Genomic DNA, 22,553 nt, shown 5'->3' on the forward strand with positions numbered 1-22,553 from the left:
GGACAGACCAGCGAACGATCGCGTTTGAGATCCCGGCCACATGACCCACATCTGCACAATCAAATACTTGTGCCTTGTGTTTATGTTATTTGGATTTTACATCATAATAATTTAGTACCAATCCGTGAAGAACACAAACAAAAACTAAATTCAATTTTATTTTAAAATGATCAACGCTATTTTTAGGGTAACACAATCAACGCCACAAACACTGTAGGTTGTGAGTTTGATTCCAGTAACGGTCAATTATTTTTTGCCTCATCTCCTAAACGGGGTGGGTTTTCTTTTTTGAGGGTAACTAGGGACTTTATTCAAAAGTTCAAAGCCGGAGCAATACAAGCAATGTCTGGCAAGGTCCCTAGCCACAGACGGCGACCAGAGGGAAACGCTGAAGCCGCCTTAGCAATGGTGTGAGCTTCCAAATTTGCTTCCCTACACTCGTAACGAAAACTAATTTTTACAAAGTCATTCATGGACTCCTTTATTTCATCTAGAACCAGCGAGTAAGAAGAAAAAGTTCTTCCGTTTAAATCTTTCACCACTTGCAGGCAGTCCGAAGCTATCATCGCATGTGTGACGTTCAGGTCTCTCGCCAGAGCAAGCGCCTCGCTGCAAGCACGAGCTTCGAGGCTCGCTGCACCCACCAGGCCATCAATACTGACCGCTGACGCGCCAAGATAGTGACCATCTTTGTCCCTGCAGATCGCCGCGGCCGCTCCCATCCTACCATTGCGAGATATAGCCCCATCAACATTAATCTTTACCTCATCATTTCCTGGTGCAATCCATCTATGAACCCGATTCTCTGTACTTGTAGTGTTATCCATTGGCTTCATAGATGCAGCTATGTTCAGATCCTCCAAATATCGATTTATGAAGCTGAAAGTAGACAACGGGCTTTGAAATTCATCATCATGTATGGCTCTTCTCCTCGCCCACCAAATAGCCCACATTGATATGAGTACTTTTGCTAGGTCTTGCTGGTTCAAAGTTTCAAACAACCAGAATAACCACAACCTTGCATCGTCCGTTCTATTGGATAGCATAACCTCGACAATCTCCTCGTCTCCCAACGCCCAAACGCAGCGTGCCATCCGACAATCAAAAAGGGAATGCCTCCAGGAGTCATTTTCTGCACCACATATAGAGCATGCCGGGGTGGTAGCCATCTTGCGTTGGTGTCTCGTTGAACCTGTGGGCAGCGACATATGCGAAAGTCTCCAAACGAAAACCCTTACCTTGGAAGGTATTTTAGTTTTCCATAAATGCGACCAGGACTTCTTTTCCTGTGCCAAATTTGAGTGTCCCGCCCTGTGCTCCAACCAATCTTCTCTTTGGTGTTTAATGCCACTTATCATCCTGTATGCCGATCGAACGGAGAAAGAGCCCCTCTGCTCGTAGTGCCATGCCCAAAAGTCTGGCTGCACCCTCGTGCTCAAGGGGATGTTCAAGATTACGTCCACATCCGGCTCAATAAAATGCTCATCTAGCAGTTGTCTGTTCCATGAACGAGTAACCGGATCAATCAACTCTGAGACCCATTGCGGCGGATTAGGTGTGACATGGCAAATCGGTCTCAGCTTAAAATCGCGTGGTAACCAGTTGTCGTTCCAGATATGTGTTTCTGCACCTGAACCGATTCTTCTTATTATTCCCAGCTCCAAAATGTCTCTCCCTTCCAAAAGAGATCGCCAAACCTGGGACGGATGAGCCCCCAGAGTTGCACGAAGGACACTCGTATCAGGGTAATATCTAGCCTTTAAAACCCTAGCGCATAGGGTATCCGGCTCTTGGAGCAATCTCCATACTTGCCTTGCCAGTAAAGCAAGGTTAAAAAGTTCAATATCTCGGAACCCCATGCCTCCCATATGTTTAGGTTTGCACATAGTTCTCCATGATACCCACGCCGGCTTCCTCTGACCTCCCTTGCTACCCCACCAAAATTTCCGTAGTAGCCCATTGATGTGCTCACATAGTCCACGGGGCAACTTAAAACAGGCCATGAAATAAGTTGGAATAGACTGTGTGACTGATTTAATCAAAACTTCCTTCCCACCAGCCGATAGACACTTTTCCATCCAGCCCTGTATATGTTTCCAGATTCTATCCTTCAAATATCGAAAACATCCCTCTTTTGCTTTTCCAACATCAGTTGGTAGACCCAAATATTTCTCAGACAGAGCCTCGTTGTGAACATCGAGTATATTTTTTAGATCACCCCTAACTTGCTCCGGAACCCCCTTACTAAAATAGATAGATGACTTTTCGGTATTTTTCCGTTGTCCTGAGGCATTACAATAAATTTTCAAGATGTCCCTCACCCTCCCTGCCATGACACTAGTAGCATCAAAAAACAAGAGACTATCATCAGCAAACAGAAGGTGATTTACTGAGGGTGCCGTAGGAGCAACTGAAATGCCTTCCACCCCACTGTCATGTGCTTTGAGCAAACACGATAAGCCTTCTGCAGCAAGCAAAAATAAATAGGGGGAAATCGGATCTCCCTGCCGAAGCCCTCTAGATGGTCTGAACTCATCCATACTGCCACCATTAAAAAGGACTGAAAAAGAAACTGACGAGACGCACCGAATGACAGTGTCAGTGAACCGGGGACTGATTCACAGTTTGAGCATCACTGCCTTCAGATAAGACCACTCCAGTCTATCATATGCCTTCATCATATCTAGCTTAAGTGCACAGTATCTGTTGCCTTTAATTCTCCTTGTTTTCATATAGTGCAAACATTCATACGCCGATATGAAGTTATCCGTGATTAGACGTCCAGGAACAAACGCCGATTGCTCTTCAGAAATTACCTCTGGGAGAATATTTTTCAGCCTGTTCTAACACCTTTGATGCAATCTTGTAGACCACATTACACAGGCTTATAGGCCGAAACTGTCCTAATGTTTTTGGACTTGCTATCTTGGGAATAAGAACGATGAACGTGCGATTTATCTCCTCCGGCGAGTCATCTCCATTGAGCACTCGAATGATCATACCTGTAACCTCCTCTCCACAAAGCTCCCAGTGCCTCTGAAAAAAGTGCGCGGGAAAGCCATCCGGCCCCGGTGCTTTGGTTGGAAACATTTGAAACAGGGCAACTTTTACCTCTTCATTAGTATAAGGGGCATTAAGGCGTGCATTCATACCCGCATCAACTCGAGCCGGTATGTGTGATAGGACCTCTTCCATCCCAATAGTCCCCTGTGATGTGTACAGATTTTCATAGAAATCGCTGGCCATACTAGCCATCTCTGTGGGTTCATTGCATACCGTACCATCTTGCCGCTGCAATTCGGTAATTGTATTTTTTGCTCTCCTAGCACTGGCTTTTTTCTGAAAGTATTGGGTGTTATTATCCCCCTCAGCAAGCCACTTGACTCGAGATCGTTGCCTCATCATAATCTCTTCTCTGTAGGATAGTTCAACAATCCTGTCCTGAACCCTCTTTTCTTCTGCTCCCGGTGCAACTCTTAAAGGGTGCGCTCTAAGTTCAGTAAGCTGCTGGCGCAGCTCCCGAAGCTCCTTCGTACCGAGCCGAAAGTTGTGCGACCCCAGCGTTTCAGCATTGCGGCCACCGTTGTTAGTTTTGCCGCAAGTTCGGCCGCAGTAGTTGCCGGCTGGTCCTTCTGCCACGCCTCCTCAACCGTGCCTCTGAAAGAAACTTCCTGCTCCCACATGCATTCATAGCGAAAAGGCTTGTTCAAAGCTAATCTCAGGTTTCCCGCTTCCAACTCATTAAGTAGAAGGATGGGACTATGATCAGACTTTGCTGCAGTGAGGTGTTCCAAAGACGCAAAAGGAAACATCGCTGACCAACTTGGGGAAGCTAGGGCCCGGTCCAACCGAACCCTACAATAGTCCCCCCCCCCAACTATCCTCTTCTCGAACGTCCAGTCCAAGCCCCTGTATCCAATATCCGCCAATTCACACACATCAACTGCTTCCCGAAAACCAGCTATTTGAGCACTATCACGCTCGTTCGGACCCATTTGCTCCTCGGGCCGCAGAATCTCGTTAAAGTCACCGATGCACACCCAGGGCAAACTGTTTTCTCCCTTCAAAACTTCATTGTGTCCCAAGTTTTGTATCGCATACTCCTACTGGCTGCCCCATAGAAACAAGACATCCTCCACGGATCCTTGCCTGGTTCGGTAACCACTGAGTCTATATGATACTGAGAAAAGGTCTTTATTTCAAGATTTATAAAATTCTTCCAGTACAAGCATAGACCTCCACTACGCCCACTACTGCCTACTCCAAAACTACTATCAAAACCTAGACTACCAACCAAACCTTCCACCCGGTACTTCGCAATTTGGGTCTCCACAATACAAAGCACCATCGGCGCACAAGCCTCCACGAGATCGCGGAGCTCACGGACTGTCGCGGGGTCGCCAATCCCACGACAGTTCCAACATAGAGTCCTCATTGGACTCGGCGGTCCTCCTCGAGGGAGGCCGCCTGACTCGTGGTATCCATCTCTTCCCATCTCCATCCTGCTTCCTTCTTTTCACCGTAGGAACTTTTTCCGGGGTAGAGATCACCCCTCCACTTGTGCTTCCCGCGGTGTTCTCCAGCAGCAGTACTGTATCAGCCACTTTACCAGCCAGGTTCGGTAGCTCCTGTCCTCGTACGCTGACTGTGCCGTCAGCTGCGACCAGCCTCTTACGGGCAGTCTTTTGACTCTCAGGCGGGATTTGATATGATGCTCTTCTCCTTCTGCATAAAAAACATCCTCCCTAGCCCCCCTTCCAGCAGCCCCACCTCCTCCTCTTCCTTGATGACCCCCCTAGCTCCTCTACCACCCGTTCTGCCTCCTAAACCTCCTCCTTCTCTACCTCCCCTCCCCTCCATGCCAGGCCCAAAGCCTTCATTGCTCCACAGCAGCCATTCCCCCCATTCACATGAGTCCGGTTCGTGGATGCCATCACCGCATTCTTCCACAGTATGCCCGATCAGACCACAAAAATAACAGAACACTGGCAGTTTGTCATAAAACACAGGATACTTTTTGCTCTTCTTGATTGTAATAGGCACAAACCGCACCAGTGGCTTGTTAACATCCACAAAAACTCTGGCCCTTAAAGTGCTAGCCGGGTTAATTTTGCCCTCATTCACGACGACAGTGAACGGTGGTTCTCCCACCTTTGATGCCACCTTCTCTGCAAGTTCCTTCTTCGCCGTTAATCCATCCGGCAGGCCCTTGACTCTTGCCCATAGCGGGATCTTATTCAACTTGTACTCATTCACATCAGTAAAGCCATCATACTCCTGTATGATAATTGGCGCCGAATTGCGGAAAAGCCACGGGCCTCCCTCCATGATTCTCTTCCAATCTCCGAGGCAGTGGCACTGCACCAAGAAAAGATTTGGGCCTTTTATGTTGAAAGTTACACCCTGTGCTGATGACCACGCGTTCCTCATCTGTCTCAGGAGCGCAGCGTGGCTAAACGGCTTCGTTGTGTAAACCCTAAAGAGCCCCAGCCAGCGGACTCCTTTGATCAGTTCATCGACCTCACCAGATAGATCGAGATCATCTTCTTCCTCGCCATGAAGCTTCAAACCCGCAAATTGATCTTCCAGGTCCGCCTCCGGGCCATAAGCCTCCCAATCTTCATCTTCACCAAAAACTTCCTCCACCCCTGCCGATCCACCCGCACCCCCCATAGTACTCGTCTCCCTCCTCATCTCCTGCGGCCCATCTATCCCCCTTCCACTGATGCTTCCCCTCCTCCTACTCCCATCGGGACTACGTCCCCCTTCCCTAGATCCCTCCTCACCCCCGAATCCTGCGGTAGACTCATCATGCAGACAGAACTCCGGCGTCTGGACAAAGTAGCGATCCCGGCCGCCGGAAGGAACCCGCCGCCGTGAAGGTTTTTACGTGGACTCCTAGCGTCGCCGCCGGAGGAAAAGGTGGAACCCTAGTCGCGCTAGGGGAAATAATTGTTGTTGGGTCAGGTCGCACGGACATGTTGGGAGGGCACCGTTTTTTTTATTGGTGGAACGTTACGCAGGCGAACTTGGCATAGGCCAAGTGGCCCAAGACAGACGATTGGTAGAATACCCTAGCTCAGTATGAGGAAACACCATGGACATACGAAATAGGAGGACCAATACTATTATACCTCCATTTATATATTAAAAATAGTATATATGCCTGTGGGTTAGAATGGTAGAAACAATTGACATAAATTTAGTGAGGATTGTATGTGCAAACATAATGTTCAATGTGCTACAAATTTGGCGCAAATTTAGTAAAGATTATAAGAGAAAGGAAAACATAATGGAAGAAAAAAATGACATGAATTCAGTGAGGATTAAAAAATGCCACATCATTTTTACTCATAAGATGGCATGGCAACCTGCCATTGATTCCCGCACCTCCTATTAATTAGGTTTTCTTTCTCTTTCTTTCCTTATATCATGATGCCCACATAATTACCGTTTATTTCCTTCTTCTCTCTTTCTCCTTCCTTCTTTATTTCTAATGCAATTTTTTCCTTTTTTGCTAGGCCTATATACACTGGTAAAAATTAATGTAAAATAGCAAGGTGGGACTATTTGATAAGTAAACAAATATGAAAAACAACTTCCAGCTTGGTCCATCCAGTGGGCAAAACAATTTCCAGCCTGGTCCCTTGTCCGTCCAGTGGGCCGCAGCACTCGTACATGCCCATCACGACCGTGCCCATTGATCTCGGCCCGAATACGCCTATCCTTTATTCTTAAGGTTCCAGAGGCCCAAATTAGCAATCGAGCCCGAGTGGTCTGCTGCGCTGCAATCAACATGGCAGACCAGCGATCAAATCCTGTGGCGTCCACCATTTTTTTTAATTTCTTTTAATTCAAACACACGCACATACAACCAGATATGGAAAACGACGGTGAACCAGCCTACGACGACACAATTGAGCATGGATGCAGCCCCAGCCGAGGCCCAGTTTGGCGAATCAGCCACATCAGCCACGTATGGGAGAACAAAATTCAGACGCGGGAAACAGATAGAGCGTTTTAAATTTAAATTTAAATGGAAAGCGTAAAATCACGGGAAGAAGCATATTGTGATGGTGAACCAATGGAGTCAATCTGTACTTTATTATTATTAAGGGAAAGATGTACCTTTTCTAATTAATGATCTTTTTTGTCTACAATCAAATTGGGGACACTTTTTTTGTACTAGTTGCAAATTTTTGAGGCGCAACTAAGGGTGTGTGCGTTTGTCGAGGTGTTGGAAATATGCCTTAGAGGCAATAATATTGTATTTATTATATTTTCGTTATTCATAATTAAAAGTTTATATTTCATGCTATAACTGCTATGATCCTGAAATATGCGATTCAGTGAAAAACTCATATGTATGTGTGAAATGATAAACATGTAAACAATAGGTTTTCGGTCCCGCCTCTAGGACCTACTCAAGTGTTGTTGGTGATCACATTTTTCGGATCTTAGGATATCATTGAAGTATTACGATAGTCCTAAAACAACACCGAGGGTATGACGTTAGAAAAACGGTCATATTGAATCGACGCAAAACTTATTTGTTATACTTGTTGATCACTAGTGAACCTGTTGCGCCAAATGGCGCAGAGGCACGCTAAAATCATGTGCGCGATAAAAAAAATGGTTTAATCCCTTTTAAAAGGAAACATGATGGATTGTTGTCTACAATGAGATATATATACACATTTTAATTTGATAGCATAGAGTCCAATTTAAACAAAATAAATACACACTGCATGTGTTAAAAAATTGTTAAAAGAAATACATACGTTGGTGCTAAAAAAAATATGTATATCTAATACTTCCTCCGTCCCAAAATACTTGTCTTAGATTTGTCTAAATACAAATGTATCAATTCGACAAATCTAAGACAAGAATTTTGGGATGGAGGGAGTAGCATGTAGGAACATATTAAGGAGGCCTTTTTTTAGGAGGGGTATTTCTACTAACCCGTTGCGCCAAATGGCGCAGAGTCCCATTTGAAACCATGTGCGCGTTGAAAATATTTGTATTTTTTTAGTAATTTTATGTTTAAGCAAATGCAAAGACCATGGCTATATTTTTTGAAAATATTTGACTTAGTAGAAGTAGGTTTTAGCAAGTAATAATTCAAACCCTTTAACATGTAAAACCAAGGATAATTTATCTTTGAAAATATATACTTGAGCTTGGATATTATGTTATCTTATTCAGATAACATAGAGCCATGTTAGTTGCGATGACTTCACCACTGTGTCTTCTTCCTTGGTAGAATAGTTGTAAACTAAAGTAGTTGTGAAACAAGAGATATGCTCAAAACAAAAGGTGGCGCCACAGGGAGAAAATCAGCAAGAATGAGGAAAACACAGTACAAAGGGTTGCACCACTCAAGAATCTATATGAATCCATCACGGTACATTTCCCAGAAGATGCAACCAAATCATCCTAACAACTTCAACTGAGTTGAAACCAATCAAACATCTCAAGATCTTTTCAGCAACTCACAAAGACAAAAAGAAAAATTGTAGTAAGACAAATGGCCTGTATACACATGCCTTTCAAAAGAATTCTTGGAACACCTCTTCTCACATGATTTCGCAATGGTAAAGCCCAGGAATCTTCAGTCAAAATTGTCGAGGACCAAACAATACAACCGCTCCCGATGACCGCATACGTCAGCCAGGCACTCCCAATGACATCTGTATATAGGAACATATGTGTAGTCAGATAATGAAGAGGTTGGCAAATGATAGTTGAAAAAGAAAAGGGGCATGACCAAATGAATTACTTACTAAGCCAGACAAAACAAATACTCCCTCCGTTCATTTTTATAAGACGTTTCAGACAGCTAAGATTGAACTGTTTTAGGCACTGTCTGAAATGTCTACAGCGTCTTATAAAAGTGAACAGAGGGAGTAGTAGTCTGTAACACCAGTACATAATCAGTTTGGCAAACTGTTCAACAAAACAAATGGCAGCCTATAACACCAGTACATAGAGCAATGGAACATCAATTTGACAGCAACGGTGGATGATGCATGAACAAGGAGAACATGGCAATACTATATGTACGTGCAGATAATCGGTCCTCTCCAGCAATGAAACTCACAACCAACTAAAATATCATTCCTTTCTACAGCGGAAATGGCTACATATACATCTCTGACGGTTGTATGTACGAGCACCACTTCTGGCATCTACTATATTGGAAGCAAAGTGAAGCGGTCTCACTCACGGCATACCGGAATTCATGCCAAGCAAGTGAGTCAACACATTCTCTCTATACATAGCTTTAATTTCATTTTCAGATGTTTGGGTTAAGGTCACTAACTCCGCCTATGTTGTCTAGCCGGTCCGAAGCCCGGGTAAAGGAGGGTTGTGATAGGCTTGGCGAGCCAACGTAAAAACTCAGCCACTCTTATGGAGATGAAACCCAAAAGATTTTTGTTGGGGCGTAACCCTTTCAGCGACGCGCCACATCAGAACCCGGGTGTGGTGGAAAATGGGCAAGGGCCGGGCCGTCACCCCCTGGTGGTGCGCCATATCTTGATCCGGATACGGTGGCAAGTGAGCGAGGATCGGGTTGTTACATCCTTAGTGGCGCGCTACATTGGCGTCCCGATGTAGTGGAAAATGAGCAAGGGTCTTCGCATTTGACTCGATGAGTGCGAAGGGTAAGGAAGCCAGCCGAGCCCGGGAGGATTCGTTTAGGTAGCTAGAGCGTAAGATCTCTTGACAGGGAAGCTTCGGGAGCTAGTTGATTTAACGGTGAGGAGAGGTGTTGATATCCTTTGTGTCCAAGAAACCAAATGGAGGGGACAGAAGGCGAAGGAGGTGGAGGATACCGGCTTCAAGATGTGGTACACGGGGATGGTTGCAAACAGAAACGGCGTAGGCATCTTGATCAACAAGAGCCTCAAGTATGGAGTGGTAGACGTCAAGAGACGTGGGGACCGGATTATCCTGGTCAAGCTGGTAGTTGGGGACTTAGTTCTCAATGTTATCAGCGCGTATGCCCCGCAAGTAGGCCACAATGAGAACACCAAAAGGGAGTTCTGGGAAGGCCTGGAAGACATGGTTAGGAGTGTACCGATTGGCGAGAAGTTCTTCATAGGAGGAGACCTCAATGGCCACGTGGGTACATCTAACACAGGTTTTGAAGAGGCGCATGGGGGCTTTGGCTATGGCATCAGGAATCAAGAAGGCGGAGATGTCTTAAGCTTTGCTCTAGCCTACGACATGATTGTAGCTAACACCCTCTTTAGAAAGAGAGAATCACATTTGGTGACTTTTAGTAGTGGCCAACACTCTAGCCAGATTGATTTCATCCCCTCGAGAAGAGAAGATAGGCGTGCGTGCCTAGACTGTAAGGTGATACCTGGAGGTGGTTGCTGACTTCCGCTTTCGGATTCGTGCCAAGCGGGATAAGCGTGCCAAAGTCGCTAGAGGTGGAAGCTCAAGGGAGAGGTAGCTCAGGCGTTCAAGGAGAGGGTCATTAAGGAGAGCCCTTGGGAGGAAGGAGGGGATGCGGACTAAAGGCTTTGTTGTTGTTGTTGTTGTTGGGTTAAGGTCACTTTAAATCTATAACCAAAAATAATATGGGAAACCAAGTATGCCACTGATGATTTATTTCCTATAAGAAATGGAAAATAACAAGAATTCAACACACATAATTGTATATGAACTTAATAATGAGCCTACTCAATAGAAGTTTGTACTGCTGATTGAACTTCATCTCCAGTGTACCTAAGGATAGGCTTATAAAGGAAGTGAATTTCACGATCTGATAGATAATCTGAGCATACTTTGAACCTAGTAGTGAACACCACCTGGGCACCAAGCAAAGAAAAAATAGATGGAAATCACTTTGCAAATCCAGAGTGAAAAAGAAAAGCATTAATCAATAGCTGCCTGGAGATTTCTTCTATATCCCTTGCTCTCTTTTGCAACCGATAGTTGGAATGCCAAATAAAATGAGTGTTAGGTACTAATGCAACCCGATAGAAGCTCACTCTCAAAAGGAACAATCCTAAGAACACCCACCTTCCACAAAAGAAATCGGCGAAATAAGCAGTACCCCCAATATTGTAAGAGCATACTTCTTGCTCGATGATCTAGCTAAAGAACAGTATACTCAGCGTGTTATATTTTGCAACTTAGCGAGTGATACACAGAACTTGCCAGATCATTAGGACATAAGCATCAAAATATAGGAGGAGCAAGCAGAGAAACCTACTCAAGAAATTGCTTCCCATGCAACACGTCTGAACCAATCTGCTCTACCGCACCATTGTAACTGATCCAAACCGGCACCTAATTCACGTATGCTTTAGAAGCAAACACGAGGTAAGTGCTTAGGAACTGGAAAAAATTCAGTTCCTTCGGCCAAAATACCTCCACGCGAGAAATAAAGTCTTCAACCTATGTGCAAATATAATCAGTTTGATATGAATTGAAACAAGAAAAAAAAAACATAAATCGAGAGAAGTTAAGAAGTGAGCGCCAGACCATGCAGAACCACCACCAAGTTTGATCACAAGTCAGGCCTACTAAACCAGCTGTCGCAAAAAAAAAGATAATGTAATTCCTCGAGTAAATGAGGAAGGAAAGAATCAGATGGAGGGCAACAGTATTATCTTTCAGGGGAGGAAAATGCACAGGCAACAAAGAATATTTGTGTTAGTTCAGATTTTAGAATGTACACTTTGTTGTCCTATAAATTCCAAGTTCTTGTTGTTAGATGTGTATAGTTTATTGTGTACATCCCCATTGTATAAGGGGCTTTTCTGCACTTTCACACACATGTATATGTAATGGCCTTTGGCCCTCAGAAAATACTAGTTGCTCATTATCCAACATGGTATCAGATGTTAGGTTCTTCCCTCTCCCGCACGATGCAACTCCGTGCGCTCCATCCTAGTCGCTAGATCCCATCCTCGATCTCCGGCCATCCTCTGCTCCGACTCGTCCTCGTCAGGCTCGTCGTCACCCGTCTTCGCGTGAGCAGGAGCTCTCGAGCACGCCCCTGCCCGGCTCCTCTCGAGCAGCCGCTCTCAAGCACGGCCGTGGCTTGCGGCTCTCTCCGTGCTGGTCTCGTCCAGCTCCGTTCGGCCGCCGCCGCTACATTGTCGGGCCGCAGCCGCCCCGCCCGGTCGCAGCCAGACCCGGCCGCCGCCGCCCAGCCTGGCCGCCGCTAGGTCCGGCCGCCGTCGCCCAGCCCGGCCGCCGCCAGGTCCGGCCGCCCAAGTCCGCTGCCTCTCCTCCAGGCCTCTCCCGCTGCGGTGCCCCTGCCCTCGTCGCTTGATTCAGCGCCTGCTTCTCGATCCAGTCCGATCCAGATCGGGTCCTATAGCGGTTGACCAAAAAAAAACAGAGCGGTTTCCTTATGTCCTCTTCGTGCTATGTCGCCGTCCCTCGGTGCTCGGTGATCTTCGATGGCACCAACTATGCCGAGTTTGCGGGGTTCATGCGCATTCATATGCGTGGTCTCCTTCTATGGGGCGTTCTCTCTGACGAGGTCTCCTGTCCGCCATGCCCTGTTGCTCCTGTGGCTCCTACCCCGCCGGTGCCGCCGGTCCTTGCTCCTGATGCTTCTCAGGCTAATCGCGATGCAACCAAGGCGCTTGATAATGCTGCGGTTGATGCTTATGATCAACAGGTATCTGCCTATTCAGATGCTCTTGCTGTCTACCGGGATGATCTGGCTGCTTACACTCAGTGGTGCAATGATGATGCCCGTGCTGCTGCTGTTCTCACTGCGAGTGTCCTTCCTCAGTTTGCGTCAGAGTTCATAGGCCTCGGCACCGTTGCAGCGATGTGGTCTTATCTCTGTCAGCGTTATCAGCCCTCTGGTGATGCTCTTTACTTATCTGTGGTGCGACAGGAGCATGCTCTTCAGCAGGGTGACTTGACTGTTGATGAGTTCTATTCACAGTGCTCTGCCATCTGGCGCCAGCTTGACTCATTGCGGACAGTTGTTTGTGGAACTTGCCGTTGCTGTCAGACTACACGGTCTGACTTGGAGTTTCAGAGGGTTCATGAGTTCTTATCTCGTCTTCGATCTGAGTTTGAGCCCAGACGTGCTCACTTGCTTGCTCGTGGTCGTGTTCCTCTCTCGGAGGTGCTTGCTGAGCTTCGTGCCGAGGAGACACGCCTTCGCTCTGCTGGGTTGCTTCTGGTTCCGTCAGTATTGGCTGCCCGGGCTCCTGTGTCGTCTGCTCGCCTCACTGCTCCACCGCTCCTGCCTACTCCTCCAGGGGGGTGAGCCGTCCTCCCTATGCTGAGAAGGGCACTTCGCGTCGTGACACCGTCTGTGGTTACTGCTCCCGGCCCAGTCATCCAGAGTCTGATTGCCGCCAAAAGAAGCGAGACCAGAGGCGCTCCTCCTCCAGCGGGCCTCCTGTGTCTTCCTCGACTCCGTCACTCACTGACCAGGACATTGTTCGCCTCAAGCGTCTTCTTGCTTCCTCAGGCTCCTCGTCGACTGGCTCTGCTGCTGCTGTGACTGCACCATCTTCCTCACCATCACAGGCATCTACACAGTCAGGTACATCTTCGTGGGTTCTGGATTCTGGAGCCTCTTTTCATATGTCTTCTGATTCTTCCGCGTTGTCTTCTCTCCGACCTCTTGATTTGCCTGTTAATGTTATTACTGCCGATGGCACATCTCTTCCTGTTGCTAGTCGTGGTATTCTTTCCACTCCATCCTTTTCTGTTCCGAGTGTTTCACATGTTCCTCGCCTTACCATGAATCTTTTTTCCGCTGCCCAACTTACTGATTCTGGTTGTCGTGTCATTCTTGACACCGACTCTTGCTCCATTCAGGATCGTCGCACCAAAGCTTTGGTTGGTGCTGGCCCCCGGCGCCGTGAGTCAGAGGGCCTTTGGGAGGTTGACTGGCTTTGTGTTCCTTCCGCTGCCACCACTTCTGCCAGCTCTCATGCTCTTGCTGCCTCTTCGTCTGCGTCCTTCCAGCAGTGGCATCATCGACTTGGTCACATCTGTGGCTCTCGTTTATCTTCCTTAGTGCGTCAGGGCCTCTTAGGGTCTGTATCTGGAGATGTCTCCTTACATTGTAATGGTTGCAGACTTGGCAAACAGACTCAGTTACCTTATCCTACTAGTGAGTCAGTATCTCAGCATCCGTTTGACTTAGTTCATTCTGATGTCTGGGGTCCTGCTCCCTTTGATTCGAAAGGTGGTCATTGCTACTATGTTTTGTTTATTGATGATTTCTCTCGCTACACTTGGCTCTACTTCATGAAATCTCGTAGCGAGGTTCCCTCTATATACAAACGTTTTGCTGCCATGGTTCACACCCAGTTTGCCACGTCCATTCGTACTTTTCGTGCTGACTCTGCTGGGGAGTATATCTCTCAGCTGTTGCGTGGTTTTCTAGCGGAACAGGGTACTCTTGCCCAGTTCTCATGTCCTGGGGCTCATGCTCAGAATGGCGTTGCCGAACGCAAGCATCGTCATTTGCTTGAGACGGCTCGTGCGCTAATGATTGATGCTTCCCTTCCACCCCATTTTTGGGCTGAGGCTGTTTCCGCATCCACCTATCTCATCAACATTCAGCCATCAACTGCTCTTCAGGGTGGTATTCCTATGGAGTGTCTCACTGGTCGCTCTCCCGATTACTCAACTCTTCGTATGTTTGGATGTGTGTGCTATGTTCTTCTTGCCCCCCGAGAACGCACCAAACTGACTGCTCAGTCGGTTGAGTGTGTCTTCCTTGGCTACAGCGATGAGCACAAGGGCCATCGATGTTGGGATCCTATAGGTCGTCGCTTGCGCATCTCGCGTGATGTGACTTCTGATGAGTCTCGTTCTTACTACCCACATTCTTCTTCCTCGAGTTTCTCTGTAACATTGCTTTCCTTCTCCTTCCCGATACACCCCGCTACGTGCCTCCTGTGTCACCTCTTCCTCTGGCACCTCTCCTCCCTTCTCCCTCGCCACTGACCCCATCCTCTCCCTCACCACCGACCCCATCCTCTCCATCCTCCTCCTTCACCTATTCACCATCATCTTCAGTCCGTCGCCCTCTCTCACCGTTTCCTCTCCACTATACTCGTCGCCCTCATACTGAGGATGTCTCCCCTGATGAGCCTTCCACCTCTGGTGCTCCTCCCTCCACATCTCCCCCGGTTCATAATCTCCGTGCTCGGCCTCGCCGCCCACCTGATCGCTACTCCCCTGATCGGTATGGTCTCTCTGCCATTGCTGAGCCCACTTCCTATCGGACTGCCATGACTCAGCCTGAGTGGCAGCTTGCGATGGCCGAAGAGCTTGTTGCCCTTGAGCGCTCTGGCACTTGGGATCTGGTTCCTCTCCCTTCCGGCGTTCGTCCCATCACCTGCAAGTGGGTCTACAAGGTTAAGACTCGCTCCGATGGTTCTCTTGAGCGCTACAAAGCTCGTCTTGTAGCCCGTGGTTTCCAACAGGAGCAGGGACGTGATTATGATGAGACATTCGCTCCTGTGGCCCACATGACCACTGTTCACACACTTCTTGCTGTGGCTTCTGTTCGTCAGTGGTCTATCTCTCAACTTGATGTTCAGAACGCTTTTCTCAATGGCGAGTTGCGTGAGGAGGTTTATATGCAGCCACCACAGGGGTACTATGCTCCTGATGGTATGGTCTGTAGACTTCGCCGCTCTCTATATGGTCTCAAACAGGCCCCTCACGCCTGGTTTGAGCGTTTCGCCTCTGTGGTGACCGCTGCTGGTTTCTTGCCCAGTGACCATGATCCCGCACTGTTTGTTCACACGTCTCCTCGTGGTCGGACTCTTCTTCTTTTCTATGTTGATGACATGATCATCACTGGTGACGACACTGACTACATCGCCTTTGTTAAGGCTCGCCTTCGCGACCAGTTTCTTATGACTGATCTTGGTCCACTTCGCTACTTTCTTGGGATTGAGATCTCCTCGACCTCTGATGGCTTCTACATCTCCCAAGAAAAATATATTCAGGATCTTCTTGCTCGCGCTGCTCTCGGTGATGAGCGCACGGTTGTGACTCCTATGGAGCTCAACGTTCAGCTTCGTGCCACGATGGTGACCCTCTTCCTAATCCCACTCGCTATCGTCATCTTGTTGGCAGTCTGGTCTATCTTGCTGTTACGCGTCCTGACATCTCCTATCCTGTCCACATCCTGAGTCAGTTTGTTTCAGCCCCCACCTCTGTCCACTATAGTCATCTCCTCCGTGTTCTACGATATCTTCGTGGCACGATCTCTCAGCGCCTTTTCTTTCCCCGCTCCAGCTCTCTTGAGCTTCAGGCCTACTCTGATGCTACCTGGGCTAGTGATCCCTCGGATCGACGCTCGCTGTCTGCTTATTGTGTCTTTCTTGGTGGCTCTCTTATTGCCTGGAAGACAAAGAAGCAGACTGCAGTTTCTCGCTCGAGTACAAAGGCTGAGTTGCGAGCCATGGCTATGTTGACGGCTGAGGTGATCTGGTTACGGTGGTTACTTGAGGACTTTGGTGTGTCTGCTACTACCTCCACTCCTCTACTGTCCGACAGTACCGGTGCTATCAGTATTGCGCGTGACCCGGTGAAGCATGAGCTCACCAAGCACATCGGTGTGGATGCCCACTTTGTGCGTGCTGCTGTGCAGGATCAGACTCTCGCTCTTCACTATGTGCCCTCTGAGTTACAGTTGGCTGACTTCTTCACGAAGGCACAGACTCGAGCGCAGCATGAGTTTTTCCTCTCCAAACTCAGTGTTGTTGATCCACCATGAGTTTGAGGGGGGGTGTTAGATGTGTATAGTTCATTGTGTACATCCCCATTGTATAAGGGGCTTTTCTGCACTTTCACACACATGTATATGTAATGGCCTTTGGCCCTCAGGAAATACTAGTTGCTCATTATCCAACACTTGTAACCAGCTCAAAATATTGATAGCAATCAAGCCATGCCCTCTTGATTTGAGATTTTCAAGCAAACAAAGGCCAGAACCAAAGCTGCCAGATCAGGGATAGAGAAGAAAAGAAGAAAGAGATAAAATTATACTTTTAAAAGAATCGTTTTAAGGAGCTTCTGGACCGGCCATTCGTACCTCCTGCTCTGTAACTAAAACATAAATTCTCAAAATGGAGTGGAAAAATACACTGCCACACATGCACACTACCATTATTCAGCATGTCCACCAATCAATCAAAACCAATTAACCATGGTTGCACAAAAAATAAAGAAATATTTTAGCAAAAGTTCTCCGTTAGCTGGTCCTATTATCTTGCAATCAGAACCAAATAAGTTTGGTTGCACAAACAAATAAAGAAATAGTTTAACCGAAATTCTCCTTTAGTCGGTCCTATTATCTAATTTCCTAAAACTGCAGAATATATTAATACACTCATAACATCAAAATGCAAGTTTCGTTCAACAAAATCTTCTGATAGATTCTTCATCTACCCTTCTTTATCAAATCTGCAAACACGGTGTCAAGCTAAAAACATATGCTATGAAATCAAAGTCAGAGACACAAGAGTAAAGAGGTAAAGAGAAAGGAGCACTCAACAGAGATTTATCATGGGCTGACTATTGCTGCTGCAGTATGATTCTTTGGGCCCCAGCGTTGTGGCTTTCTCATCTCACATTGTTCGTCTACACTGCATATAGTTCAATGGATAGGAACTGTAAAAAGATGTCTAGTTGGAAACTGCATATAGTTCAATGGATAGGATCTGTAAAACGAAGCTAACTAATCCAAGATTTTCTTTGTCCTCTGGAAAACAAAAATGGGGATTGTTTTGAGATATATTTTGTAGCACCAAACAAACAATATCTTCCATTATCATTTGAACATGCACATGCCCCTACTCTAGTTTACTTTATTAAAACCAAAGCAATACAAAAGGTGCTATCTGAACTACCACAATCAATATCCATTACATCGAAATTGGAAAGTAAAAAAAGACAAAACGTTCTTCTAAAAAAAAGGATAAAGCAAGAACATAGTCATGAACAAAGCATTGAGGAATCAGTAGAACAATTTCATGCAAGAAGAAAGAACTTACCCACCTACGGTTGCTTGCTATATAATAATAAGCCTATAATCCCTGCAAATGGAATAGCAAGATCAAGAGGAGATTATTGAGAGAGAGAGAGAGAGAGAGAGAGAGAGAGAGGTCAGGAGCGGAGGGGAAGTTCACCTTGGCATCGTGTCGCTCCCCAAAATCTGCGTGTGGTTGCCTGTCCCCGCCGCCGCACACATGCTTATAGGCCGAAACTGTCCTAATGTTTTTGGACTTGCTATCTTGGGAATAAGAACGATGAACGTGCGATTTATCTCCTTCGGCGAGTCATCTCCATTGAGCACTCGAATGATCATACCTGTAACCTCCTCTCCACAAAGCTCCCAGTGCCTCTGAAAAAAGTGCGCGGGAAAGCCATCCGGCCCCGGTGCTTTGGTTGGAAACATTTGAAACAGGGCAACTTTTACCTCTTCATTAGTATAAGGGGCATTAAGGCGTGCATTCATACCCGCATCAACTCAAGCCGGTATGTGTGATAGGACCTCTTCCATCCCAATAGTCCCCTGTGATGTGTACAAATTTTCATAGAAATCGCTGGCCATACTAGCCATCTCTGTGGGTTCATTGCATACCGTACCATCTTGCCGCTGCAATTTGGTAATTGTATTTTTTGCTCTCCTAGCACTGGCTTTTTTCTGAAAGTATTGGGTGTTATTATCCCCCTCAGCAAGCCACTTGACTCGAGATCGTTGCCTCATCATAATATCTTCTCTGTAGGATAGTTCAACAATCCTGTCCTGAACCCTCTTTTCTTCTGCTCCCGGTGCAACTCTTAAAGGGTGCGCTCTAAGTTCAGTAAGCTGCTGGCGCAGCTCCCGAAGCTCCTTTCGTACCGAGCCGAAAGTTGCGACCCCAGCGTTTCAGCATTGCGGCCACTGTTGTTAGTTTTGCCGCAAGTTCGGCCGCAGTAGTTGTCGGCTGGTACTTCTGCCACGCCTCCTCAACCGTGCCTCTGAAAGAAACTTCCTGCTCCCATATGCATTCATAGCGAAAAGGCTTGTTCAAAGCTAATCTCAGGTTTCCCGCTTCCAACTCATTAAGTAGAAGGATGGGACTATGATCAGACTTTGCTGCAGTGAGGTGTTCCAAAGACGCAAAAGGAAACATCGCTGACCAACTTGGGGAAGCTAGGGCCCGGTCCAACCGAACCCTACAATAGTCCCCCCCCCCCAACTATCCTCTTCTCGAACGTCCAGTCCAAGCCCCTGTATCCAATATCCGCCAATTCACACACATCAGCTGCTTCCCGAAAACCAGCTATTTGAGCACTATCACGCTCGTTCGGACCCATTTGCTCCTTGGGCCGCAGAATCTCGTTAAAGTCACCGATGCACACCCAGGGCAAACTGTTTTCTCCCTTCAAAATCTTCATTGTATCCCAAGTTTTGTATCGCATACTCCTGCTGGCTGCCCCATAGAAACAAGACATCCTCCATGGATCCTTGCCTGGTTCGGTAACCACTGAGTCTATATGATACTGAGAAAAGGTCTTTATTTCAAGATTTATAGAATTCTTCCAGTACAAGCATAGACCTCCACTACGCCCACTACTGCCTACTCCAGAACTACTATCAAAACCTAGACTACCAACCAAATCTTCCACCCGGTACTTCGCAATTTGGGTCTCCACAATACAAAGCACCATCGGCGCACAAGCCTCCACGAGATCGCGGAGCTCACGGACTGTCGCGGGGTCGCCAATCCCACGACAGTTCCAACATAGAGTCCTCATTGGACTCGGCAGTCCTCCTCGAGGGAGGCCGCCTGACTCGTGGTATCCATCTCTCCATCCTGCTTCCTTCTTTTCACCGTAGGAACTTTTTCCGGGGTAGAGATCACCCCTCCACTTGTGCTTCCCGCGGTGTTCTCCAGCAGCAGTACTGTATTAGCCACTTTACCAGCCAGGTTCGGTAGCTCCTGCCCTCGTACGCTGACTGTGCCGTCAGCTGCAACCAGCCTCTTACGGGCAGTCTTTTGACTCTCAGGCGGGATTTGATCATGATGCTCTTCTCCTTCTGCATAAAAAACATCCTCCCTAGCCCCCTTCCAGCAGCCCCACCTCCTCCTCTTCCTTGATGACCCCCCTAGCTCCTCTACCACCCGTTCTGCCTCCTAAACCTCCTCCTTCTCTACCTCCCCTCCCCTCCATGCCAGGCCCAAAACCTTCATTGCTCCACAGCAGCCATTCCCCCCATTCACATGAGTCCGATTCGTGGATGCCATCACCGCATTCTTCCACAGTATGCCCGATCAGACCACAAAAATAACAGAACACTGGCAGTTTGTCATAAAACACAGGATACTTTTTGCTCTTCTTGATTGTAATAGGCACAAACCGCACCAGTGGCTTGTTAACATCCACAAAAACTCTGGCCCTTAAAGTTCTAGCCGGGTTAATTTTGCCCTCATTCACGACAACAGTGAATGGTGGTTCTCCCACCTTTGATGCCACCTTCTCTGCAAGTTCCTTCTTCGCCGTTAATCCATCCGGCAGGCCCTTGACTCTTGCCCATAGCGGGATCTTATTCAACTTGTACTCATTCACATCAGTAAAGCCATCATACTCCTGTATGATAATTGGCGCCGAATTGCGGAAAAGCCACGGGCCTCCCTCCATGATTCTCTTCCAATCTCCGAGGCAGTGGCACTGCACCAAGAAAAGATTTGGGCCTTTTATGTTGAAAGTTACACCTTGTGCTGATGACCACGCGTTCCTCATCTGTCTCAGGAGCGTAGTGTGGCTAAACGGCTTCGTTGTGTAAACCCTAAAGAGCCCCAGCCAGCGGACTCCTTTGATCAGTTCATCGACCTCACCAGATAGATCGAGATCATCTTCTTCCTCGCCATGAAGCTTCAAACCCGCAAATTGATCTTCCAGGTCCGCCTCCGGGCCATAAGCCTCCCAATCTTCATCTTCACCAAAAACTTCCTCCACCCCTGCCGATCCACCCGCACCCCCCATAGTACTCATCTCCCTCCTCATCTCCTGCGGCCCATCTATCCCCCTTCCACATGATGCTTCCCCTCCTCCTACTCCCATCGGGACTACGTCCCCCTTCCCTAGATCCCTCCTCACCCCCGAATCCTGCGGTAGACTCATCATGCAGACAGAACTCTGGCGTTTGGACAAAGTAGCGATCCCGGCCGCCGGAAGGAACCCGCCGCCGTGAAGGTTTTTACGTGGACTCCTAGCGTCGCCGCCGGAGGAAAAGGTGGAACCCTAGTCGCGCTAGGGGAAATAATTGTTGTTGGGTCAGGTCGCACGGACATGTTGGGAGGGCACCGTTTTTTTTATTGGTGGAACGTTACGCAGGCGAACTTGGCATAGGCCAAGTGGCCCAAGACAGACGATTGGTAGAATACCCTAGCTCAGTATGAGGAAACACCATGGACATACGAAATAGGAGGACCAATACTATTATACCTCCATTTATATATTAAAAATAGTATATATGCCTGTGGGTTAGAATGGTAGAAACAATTGACATAAATTTAGTGAGGATTGTATGTGCAAACATAATGTTCAATGTGCTACAAATTTGGCGCAAATTTAGTAAAGATTATAAGAGAAAGGAAAACATAATGGAAGAAAAAAATGACATGAATTCAGTGAGGATTAAAAAATGCCACATCATTTTTACTCATAAGATGGCATGGCAACCTGCCATTGATTCCCGCACCTCCTATTAATTAGGTTTTCTTTCTCTTTCTTTCCTTATATCATGATGCCCACATAATTACCGTTTATTTCCTTCTTCTCTCTTTCTCCTTCCTTCTTTATTTCTAATGCAATTTTTTCCTTTTTTGCTAGGCCTATATACACTGGTAAAAATTAATGTAAAATAGCAAGGTGGGACTATTTGATAAGTAAACAAATATGAAAAACAACTTCCAGCTTGGTCCATCCAGTGGGCAAAACAATTTCCAGCCTGGTCCCTTGTCCGTCCAGTGGGCCGCAGCACTCGTACATGCCCATCACGACCGTGCCCATTGATCTCGGCCCGAATACGCCTATCCTTTATTCTTAAGGTTCCAGAGGCCCAAATTAGCAATCGAGCCCGAGTGGTCTGCTGCGCTGCAATCAACATGGCAGACCAGCGATCAAATCCTGTGGCGTCCACCATTTTTTTTAATTTCTTTTAATTCAAACACACGCACATACAACCAGATATGGAAAACGACGGTGAACCAGCCTACGACGACACAATTGAGCATGGATGCAGCCCCAGCCGAGGCCCAGTTTGGCGAATCAGCCACATCAGCCACGTATGGGAGAACAAAATTCAGACGCAGGAAACAGATAGAGCGTTTTAAATTTAAATTTAAATGGAAAGCGTAAAATCACGGGAAGAAGCATATTGTGATGGTGAACCAATGGAGTCAATCTGTACTTTATTATTATTAAGGGAAAGATGTACCTTTTCTAATTAATGATCTTTTTTGTCTACAATCAAATTGGGGACACTTTTTTTGTACTAGTTGCAAATTTTTGAGGCGCAACTAAGGGTGTGTGCG

General features: G+C 47.1%; 2 long non-coding RNA genes across 3 annotated transcripts; both read right to left on the reverse strand.

Moving 5' to 3' along the window:
* Positions 1–8,350: 8,350 nt before the first annotated feature.
* On the reverse strand, positions 8,351–13,582 carry LOC123136454 (uncharacterized). Of its 2 annotated transcripts, XR_006466965.1 has the most exons (3): positions 11,500–13,582; positions 11,228–11,412; positions 8,351–8,690 (listed from the first exon to the last, which is right to left on the reverse strand). It is a non-coding gene; the product is annotated as an uncharacterized lncRNA (long non-coding RNA). The 2 variants fall into 2 exon arrangements; XR_006466964.1 differs by having other exon boundaries at positions 11,228–13,582.
* A 3,534-nt stretch (positions 13,583–17,116) lies between these two features.
* On the reverse strand, positions 17,117–18,219 carry LOC123136453 (uncharacterized). Its single transcript, XR_006466963.1, has 3 exons — positions 18,156–18,219; positions 18,021–18,062; positions 17,117–17,612 (listed from the first exon to the last, which is right to left on the reverse strand). It is a non-coding gene; the product is annotated as an uncharacterized lncRNA (long non-coding RNA).
* Positions 18,220–22,553: the final 4,334 nt, after the last annotated feature.

This window comes from Triticum aestivum, chromosome 6B (assembly GCF_018294505.1).
Source record: "Triticum aestivum cultivar Chinese Spring chromosome 6B, IWGSC CS RefSeq v2.1, whole genome shotgun sequence".
NCBI classification, from domain to species: Eukaryota; Viridiplantae; Streptophyta; class Magnoliopsida; order Poales; family Poaceae; genus Triticum; species Triticum aestivum.